Genomic DNA, 9,368 nt, shown 5'->3' with positions numbered 1-9,368 from the left:
TATGGAATGCCTCCTCTAAAATGGTGTTATCGATGCAATTCAGATCATTATATGATAAATTTCAAGTGAGTTGCCCATACAGACAGTGCATAAGTGACCAAAGTTTGGAGGGAGGGTGAGTTTTGAAGCCTAGGCAGAACATACATGGTGCCCTCTAGGCAGAACATACAGTCACACACAAGGCAAAACCTTCTGTAATGGCCAAGATTCTGCCTCGGGAGCCAGAGATATGAAGTTGAATTCTAGATTTGCTCTTTACTGACTGGATGACCTTGTGGACCCCAAGCCTCAGTTTCCCCATCTGTAAAACAGCAAAAAATACCTATCTTCCAATATTATTATAAAGATTGAATTCAGGGGGTAGGGGGACGAGGAGAGGGAGAGGCTTAGGACAAATAGCTAATTTATGTGGAGCTTAAAACCTAGAGGATGGGTTGATAGGTGCAGCCAACCACCTTGGCACACATATACCTATGTAACAAACTTGCACATTCTGCGTTTGTATCCTGGAACTTAAAGTGAAATTAAAAAAAAAAAAACAGATTAAATGACATTTTGTGTATTAAGTAAAAATAAGGGGACATCCTTGATAAATAATAATTATTATCACTATTATCAGTGTTATAAGGAGAAATTCATTTTCTCACTGGTTTAGACCCAAACAAATCAAATACCTATCTTGACCATAAGTATTTGCATCTATGCTGTTGGATAATAGCATGACTACAGCTACCTCATTTTATTTTATCTAAGAATAATCATAACCTGAATCTAAAATTTACGGTAGTGCGTGCCTGTAATCCCAGCTACTCAGGAGGCTGAGGCAGGAGAATTGCCTGAACCCAGGAGACAGAGGTTGCGGTGAGCCAAGATCGCGCCATTGCACTCCAGCCTGGGTAACAAGAGTGAAACTCCGTCAAAAAAAAAAAAAAAAAAAAAAAAAAAAAAAAAGATGTCACATACTTTGGACCTCCACTAATTCTCTCTTCTTACCTTGGATTTACAGTTTATTTCATTACAAAAAACAGTCATTTGACGAGTGGTCCTGGCCAAGAGTGCAACTGTTTCTTCTTGGTGTGCACATTGTCACGCGGAGTGAGTGGTTTTACTCTGTCACTTCAATTCATAAGATACTAGCGCTGACAGGGGCTTTGGAGGACATCATATCCAACCTATCATTTTACATGAGGAGGAAACTGAGGCCCAGATGTAGTGCATCACAGATGTCCACATGCATGGTTTTATTTTTTTTTCTCTCCCAGGCCTGAAGGGCTCTAGCAGCTTAACTAAATGGCCCAAGTCTCACCCACAGGGCTTGACAGAACTTCTGTTAATCAAATCACATGAGAATTGAGGTGCCATAGCCAATCAAATTTTCTGATCCAGTAAATTAACAGAGAATATATTCTTTATATGTATTTTCCCCCTAATATACAATAGTTCCCTTTTCCTGACTTGTTAGGACAGTCTTGTGAACAAACTCAAGTGTGTCTTTAGTTAGCAGTGAAAGTAACCTAGTCTATCTAAGACCCACTTAGTCTATCTTGTTCATTTTTCGGATGAAAACAAAAAGATTTTATAATTGTTGGCTGGGTTCACTGGCTCACGTCTGTAATCCCAGCACTTTGGGAGGTGAGGCAGGTGGATCACCTGGGGTCTGGAGTTTGAGACCAGCCTGGCCAACATGGTGAAACCCATGTCTACTAAAAATACAAAATATTAGCCAGGTGTGGTGGCGGGCGCCTGTAATTCCAGCTACTCGGGAGGCTAAGGTAGGAGAATCCCTTGAAGCCTTGACATGAGGGGGGCTGGGGCGGGGGGTGCAGAGGTTGAGGTGAGCCAAGATTGCGCCATTGCACTCCCGCCTAGGCAACAACAGTAAAACTCCATCTCAAAAAAAGAAAAAAAAATTATAATTATCATACAATGTAATCTTTACAATGACCTTTCAAAAAAATTTATTTCCTTCATGATATAGATGACAGAACTAAAACTCCTAACTATTGAATGACCTCCTCTGGATCATAGCACTCATAATACAGACAGTGACACAGGCACCAAACCCAGTTCACTGTCTGTCTGGGCTTACAGTTAGATTGCATTTCCCAGTTGGGTTTGGCCATATAACTGAATTCTCACCAGTGGAGTGTAAGCAGAAGGCATCCATGCCAGTTCCCACACATGTTCCTCCATGCTCTCTCCCTTTCCAGCTGGCTAGAATGGAGATGAATCCCAGGGTGAACCTGGAAGCCATGAATAAAAAGTCTGCAAGCACCAGATAAATAGAGCCTGAGTTCCTGAGTCACTGCCAGAGGAGGATGGCCACCTCCTGGTCGATACTACTTGTTGTAGACTGTCTGTAATGAGAAATAAACTTCTTTCTTATTTGAACCCTTGTAAACTTGGGGATTTATGTGCTGAAGCAGCAAATATGTCCTTAATGCAAAGCTTGCTAACAGCAGAACTACAGATGCTTACTGCGGGCTAGGCACTATGTTTGTGATAAAAGATAGGAACATGAGTTCCGATAGTTTGGGTCCTTAAGAAGCATTAAGCACAGCTGGGTTCTGAGATATGGACAGAAATAGCATAATATGAAATTGAAATTTTTTAAAAAAAGGTTCTAAAGAAAGGTAAATATGAAAGAACTTAGGAATCCAAAGAAGAAATAAGTCATGCTGTGGTATAAAGAGGAGTGATTTGGGGGAGGAAGATGGGAATTTTGGACAGGGAGGATGGGTTGGTTGCATGCACTGTTGGAACTCGTAGGAAACCAGAAAAAGCCTGGCACAGTGAGCTGTTTAGTGTGGTGGAAAAGGGATACACAAACAAATAAAATGGTAGGATAAAGCTCCATCACGAAAGATGCTAATGCCAAGTTAATAACTTTGAGTATTGTTTACAAGTTTGGCTAATGCTTGTCACCAACGCCTGCTGGCTGAGAAATCTTGAAAATGAATGGCATGCCATGCCCTCAGAGTGTGACGATAACCGCTGGAGCTCAGAACACAGGGAGTTTTCATGTCTGAGAGCTGGCTCCCTAGTCTGTGCTAGATAGAGAGCAGAGGTGGGCTGAGAGTGTGGAGAAACAGCATTCAGAAACGGCCCACACTGGCAAGTTTCTGGGCTCCAATCCAAGTTGGGAGGAAAATGATTTGATGAGCTTTTCAATCCTGTTCCATTTCAGCCTTGCTCAGGGGACGTATGTTGAGGGTCTTTTTTCTTCCAGAAGTACATATGGAAGTGGCAAGGTTGGTGTTTGATGGTGTGACAGAGAAAGCCACACTGGGGAAATGGTGTGCTTTCAAATCAGGTCACTTAGAAAAAAAAATCCAGCAAAGTCAAAGCTTAAATGAAGCTATCAATTTAGGGACTTTTCACAGCCTTACTTACTGGGTTCTTTTTCTAACTTAAAAACTAGGAAAGGCACTTTCTGAGTCTCTATTTCTATAAAGTTTGTTTGAGTCTCTTTTATTATTTTTATAGTGCCCACAATGATCTCAAGTTTTAAGTGTCCTTTTTATCACTGTAGCTAGAAGTAAAAAAGCCACCCAGCTGTTCAGTTTGTTAGTGCCAAATCTGGTTTCTTCTGAACACTATAATTCTCATACTACAAGATATCCCAAATGTACAGAAAGGTCAAGCAGAAAGAGATGATGACAACTCTGAATTCTCATGTCCTTTTAAAGATAAATCAGTTTGGTGTCAGATCCTTCTTGGTTAGGGAAAATACTTAGCATTCTACCCTAATTTATGTTAAATTTCCCTACAGGGATTTCAATCCAATGTGCCTACTGTTTTAAGGAATAGTCACTGACACTACATCATGTTTCTGTAGAGAGAAAGAAAAAGGGAAAAAAATAAAGCCAGTATTTATTTATTTATCATATTCTACCCATCACTTGCTTATGTTATTATTTAGTTATTAAAACAACCATACACTATAGGAATCCTTTTTCCAAACCTTTACAGAACAGAAAATTGAAGTTTAGTTAACTTAGGGGACTTATTCAAGGTCATATAACTGTAAAGGATAGAGACAAAAACAAGTTTATCCTGGCATGAGAATTCATGTCAGTAAGTTGCTTATAACCAAATATGCAATCAAATAGTAGAGATTTCATGAAATGGCATAAGAGGATAAAATAGGCCACATATATGCAAGTACTAAATAACACGATATTAACCTCATTCATAAATATTGTATGAAAAGAATGTAATCAGTTGAGATTATCTCAAGAAGGTATCTGAAAAAAAGTGAGATTTGAGGAGATTAGAAACTAAACATCATTTCAATATGAGTATTACAATATAGAATGTTATAATATTCTGCTGTGTAATCTACTATCATGTTCTTTTCTCAATGGACTTACTTTGAATCAGGAAAGGCAGCAAAACAAACCTCATGATCACTGAACTGGGAAGGAAGGGGTGATTTATTCAGCTGGGAGCAAGGCAGCACAGTTGCCTAACAGCCAAGCTCGAGCTCACAGAGAAAGTCCCTGCCCTTTTAAAGGCTTACAACTCTAGAAATTACACATGAAAGGGTCTTGGGCTTAAAACTCTACAATGTAAATGTGTAAGGGTCTTGGGCTTACAGCTCTAGCATTTATATGTGAAAGGGTCTTGGGCCATGGAGTAGGGTGGGGTACATGACTTAGGTGGGGGATTGGTCATGTTTAAGTAAAAACAATGCCTTCTGGAAAGATTCCTCCATACCATGCCTGCTATCTACAGGAGGGTGATTAAAGGTGGCACCTGGTCTGCCAGCCTTTACTTCTCCTATTGAAATGCAGTGTGGAAGTCAAGGGGGAGGTGGTCTTAGATGCTTAAGGGTGATTAAGGGTCTCCTCCCTCAATTTCAAAAGGTCCTCTTTATAATTCATTGCTTTTAGGTCCTAATAATTCTAATTAAACATGATTCTTGACAGATTCATGAAATCATTCATACATACATAAATTTACCAACCACTTATGAGACCCCCCTGGCTTCAGGATTGAGAGGTTTATGCTTTGTTCACAAGATTTTTTTTGTCAAAATCTCTACACAAAGAGTTCAGAATTCATCAAGCCAATACTCCTATGTCTGGGACTGAGAACAAGAAAGAGGGGCCAATACGGTCTCACAGTGAGAAGAAAACAAGTATATATACAGTAATAAAATAATATGGCAAGTGCTATGCAGCAAGAAGTCCAGAGGTAGGCAGCCCTTGAAACCATTGTACCCTCCTAGGCCTCTGAGCCTGTGATGGTAAGGGCTGCCTTGAAGATCTCTGACATGCCCGGAGACATTTTTTCCACTGTCTTGGTAATTAACATTTGGCTTCTTGTTATTATGCACATTTCTATAGTAGGCTTGAATTTCTCCTTAGAAAATGGGTTTGTCTTTTATATGGCATCATCGGGATGCAAATTTTCCAAACTTTTATGCTTTCTTCCCTTTTAAGTTCCAATTTCAGCTCACCTCTCTCAAGTTCAAAGTTCCACAGATATCAAGGACATAAACAGAATGCCACCAGTCTTTTTGCTAAAGCATAGCAAAGCAACCTTTGCTCCAGTTCCCAAGAAGTTTTTCAACTCCATCTGAGACCACCTCAGCCTGAACTTCATTGTCCACATCACTATGAGCATTTTGATTAAAACCATTCAACCAGTCTCTAGGAAGCTCCAAACTTTCCCATATCTTCAGTCTTCTTCTGAGCCCTGCAAACTGTTCCAATCTCTATCTATTACCTAGTTCCAAAGTCACTTCCACATTTTCAAGTATCTTTATAGCAGTGCCCCACTCCCAGTACCAATTTACTGTATTAGCCTGTTTTCACATGGCTATTTAAAAAAAAATACCCAAGACGGGGTTATTTATAAAGGAAAGAGATTTAATTGACTCACAGTTCCTTTTAAGTTCCAATTTCAGTTCCCACAGGACTTGGGAGGCCTTAGTACCTTACAACCATGTTGGAAGGGGAGGCAAGCACTTTCTACACAGGGTGGAAGAAGAGAGAACAGAGAGAGAAAAAAGAGAGCAAAGCAGGAAGAGCCCCTTATAAAACCATCAGATCTTATGAGAACTCACTCATTATCATGAGAACAACCCGGGGAACCACCTCCCATGATCCATGATCCAATTACCTTCCATACAGTCCCTCCCTCAGCACCTGGGGATTATAATTCAAGATGAGATTTGGGTGGAGACACAAAGCCTAACCATATCATCAGGTGTACAGGCTGGATAAGGTATCTCAGGTCAATGCAAAGGTGTGTTTCAAGGCTCAGAGAAGTGAGAGAATGTGTGGAGTTTGTCTAATTTACTAGAGAGGGGATAGGTAAATAGAGAGGGTGAGGTTTGAATGCCATAGGGTCCACTGGAGGTGTTGAAACTCCCCTTCTTTTCTCTAGGTTTTGGAGAATTGCACTCATGTGTTTATAATACACACTTAAACTTTGCTTTCTTTTTAAAAATGCTTTCTGTTCATCACTGTTTGGGCTCCTTCTGACAGAAGTCATTATTAGAGATTCAGACCTTTACTTACTCAATTCCCTGTTGTGGTTTTGTAAAGAAGGCTTTCTTGTTCCTCTCAAAAAACAGACATGCCTGTGAAGGTGAGTTACACTTCCATTCTCTTAAGTTTGTAGTAACAAAGACATTTCATGAAGTGCTAAAAGACAGCCAGTATTTAGAAAGTACTTTGTGACTTTTGAGGGTTATGAGATGCTGAATGTGAGACACTGTAGCAGGTTGCGTAGGGGAATTGAAAACAATATTCTTCTCCAGAGAAATCAGAAAACCAGGTCAATGCCTCCTTGCATAGTCCTGCTGGAAGACAAGAATTAAGGCTGAATACATTGTCAAGGTCATTTCAGATCCTATTATTCTGCTTCTCTGGTGATAATGATAATAAAAATAGCACTTTTTATTTGTGACTCACACAATTTTCAGAACTCTTTACCCTATGATCGCCTCTGAACAGCTAATGAGGAATTCATGCCATCAACCTGGAGGACAACTTGGAGGACCAAGTGCTCCCAGCCAGACCTCAAGGTTAAAAAGGATTTCAAATGGGAGGTAAGAGACATTGAACAACTTACAATATATCCTTTTGCCTTTGATACCAAAGATGATTTAATAGAGGTTAGCTGGCCTCCATATTTCCAAACTTACAATTTAGGAATATTCCCAGCACATCCTACTCTTCCTATGTAGTCCTTCATAATTGTTTGTTTTTAAAAACCTGTCTAAATTTTCAATTTATTTATGCCTTGGAGAAAATAATTTTATAATTACTATCTTCCTTAATATGGTTTTAATTTTTCTTTCATCTATACTAACTTTTCTAAATGTGAGCAGTACTCCATAGTTAATTGTGATATCATATGAACAAAGACGTGTTTCAGAGACCTACCCAAATGAGAGAAACATAATCAGAGACAGAAATGACCTGAAAGACTTGGAGGAACTCTGCAGAAAACACTGAATACAATGAAGAACTGGAAACCATATAATACGTGTGAGGTACAGGGTGGAGAGAAAACAGGTCAGGACTTAAGCAAAGGCATCCTTGCCCAAAGTGTACTCTGTGGAACCCATTCTGCTACATGTTCTCAGAAGGAGAGAGGGGTATTATGGTCAAATAAGTTGAATGTATCCCCTTTGATAGTATGCATGTTAGCCTAACCGAGCCTCTGAAAAGTCTGTAATAAAGAAAGTTGCAAAACTTTGTTTAATCCAGAGTCCTTCGAGCTTTTTGACAACAGATGCTTTTTTCCCCTCTATAGCTTTCGATCAGGGTTCCATGAGATATACTTTGAGGAATGCTGTTTTAAAGTTAGGGAAAGTGAGAGAGAGGCCAGCCTACGTATGTGAAGAAAATGAGACCTACCAGCAGTCCTATCAAATATAAAAGGTTATTTTGAAATTTCCTTCTCAGATAGATCTTTCAAAAATAAAACAGCAAGCATGGTGAAGTGTTTGGAGAGAAATGCATCTGTCTTCCACTTACTTCGAAATGTATCAAAACCAGCTGAATTAATAAATTGACAGAGGAATGGATAAATATATAATCAGACAAGTATAATAAAATGATAATTATAGAATCTAGGTTGTAGGTACATTGAGAATTTACTGTAAATTTTTTACAATTTTTGTGAATGTTTGAATAAATTTCAGATAACATGTTGAAAAAAATAAAATATATATCTACCCAACACTTCCATGAAGTATGGCTTAGAAGGTCTTAGAAAGACTTGTTGGATTTTCAACTTTTCATGATAGTTTCTATCTGTTGACCATGGGCCAAGTATTAGGCTGGATGTATCACATACATATATTATCTAATTTATTGTTTAAAGCAACACCAACAGAAGTTTGGACATCAACATTTTAACGATGAGACAAATGAGCTTCAGTGAGGCTAAGTATCATGATAAAATTTACGCTAATTAAACCATGGCTAATGCTATGTGTAGAAGGTGCCGAAATGAGCATTTCCTTCTTCTCATCCCATCCCCCATATAGGAAATCTAGCAATGCCCACAGGAAATTTTTTTCCTTCCTCCAACCTCCTCTCCTTCCTACTCTTAAGCCTTCTTTTGTAGTTTGGTGGGACGAAGCAGTTGTGGAGAGAAGCAGAAAAGTAGATGTGAGTTATCTCACCCAGAAAGAGCCAATACTTATTGACCCGTGAGGAGCAATGGGAATAAATGGGAAGAGGGAAAGGCAGCAAAGAGAAGAAGCTGTGGAGGAAGTGTGGGAATATGACAGAGAAGGAGATGAAAACGAGGGAGAAATAAAAGCCTTCGAAACAGGTTGAGGAGCCAGTTGAGTGCAGGAGGAATTCACGAAAATAATTTTGTAAATGCTGCAGTGGCATATATTAATATATAATTGCATATTTACTATTCTTTGAGGTATACAGTATTTGAAGTTACTCTTTTTTCTTTGCCAGAACAACATTTATTTACCTGTGATATTTCTGTGCCCTGTATTTTTTAAAATATGTAAACGAAACAGATTTCTCTTTCTGCATAAGCCTTGGCAGGAAGCGTATCTCACATTGATCCACTGCACCTGGCTCATCAACTTTCCTCACATGGCAAAGGATCCAAATCTTTGGATGTCAATGGGTTGAATGTTGGGAAAGACAGGCAATGACATGGGACAGCCACCCTCCTTCTCTTTTTGGTAATGTGTGAACTTAGGTAAGTTGCCAAGCTGTTCTGTCAGTACTATTATGCCAATCAAGAAGGTCTTGACTGCGGAGATGTTTTACTATTTACTTATGGGGGTTCTACAGTGGACATCAATGGGCAGCCCACTGAAATGCTTCTTGAAATGTGACGAAAAATCTCTAGGTCAGGAGAACCGAGACCTG

This window comes from Callithrix jacchus, chromosome 3 (genome assembly GCF_049354715.1).
Source record: "Callithrix jacchus isolate 240 chromosome 3, calJac240_pri, whole genome shotgun sequence".
NCBI lineage: Eukaryota > Metazoa > Chordata > Mammalia > Primates > Cebidae > Callithrix > Callithrix jacchus.
The sequence above is the reverse complement of the archived record's forward strand: the minus strand, read 5'-3'. Positions refer to the sequence as shown.